The sequence below is a fragment of the Penaeus monodon genome, chromosome 20, assembly GCF_015228065.2.
Source record: "Penaeus monodon isolate SGIC_2016 chromosome 20, NSTDA_Pmon_1, whole genome shotgun sequence".
Lineage (NCBI taxonomy): Eukaryota > Metazoa > Arthropoda > Malacostraca > Decapoda > Penaeidae > Penaeus > Penaeus monodon.
The window spans coordinates 7,543,525-7,543,736 of record NC_051405.1 but is presented as its reverse complement, the minus strand read 5'-3'; the positions used below and the strand labels follow the sequence as shown (position 1 = coordinate 7,543,736).

At 40.1% G+C, this 212-nt stretch overlaps 1 protein-coding gene across 2 annotated transcripts in view; it reads right to left on the bottom strand.

Annotated features, from left to right (window-relative positions):
• Positions 1-212, bottom strand: part of LOC119585607 (trafficking protein particle complex subunit 8-like) — a 22,010-nt gene that overhangs the window by 3,359 nt on the left and 18,439 nt on the right. The gene's annotated exons all lie outside the window — the stretch shown is intronic.

Genomic DNA, 212 nt, shown 5'->3' with positions numbered 1-212 from the left:
TCCCATTATTCTAAGATAAACAGGGTTACTGATCATTGGTTGTTCTGCAACCAACTGCATATAAATAGATAAACAGCAGTGCCTACAGAGTAAAAGATTATAAATATGGCAAAGTCAGCATGCCACCAGGTGTCAAGAGCCACAAATGAAATAGATCACTTAGAAACTTTCAAAGAACCAGAGAGGGAACAGGGAGGGACAGTGGCTTGACA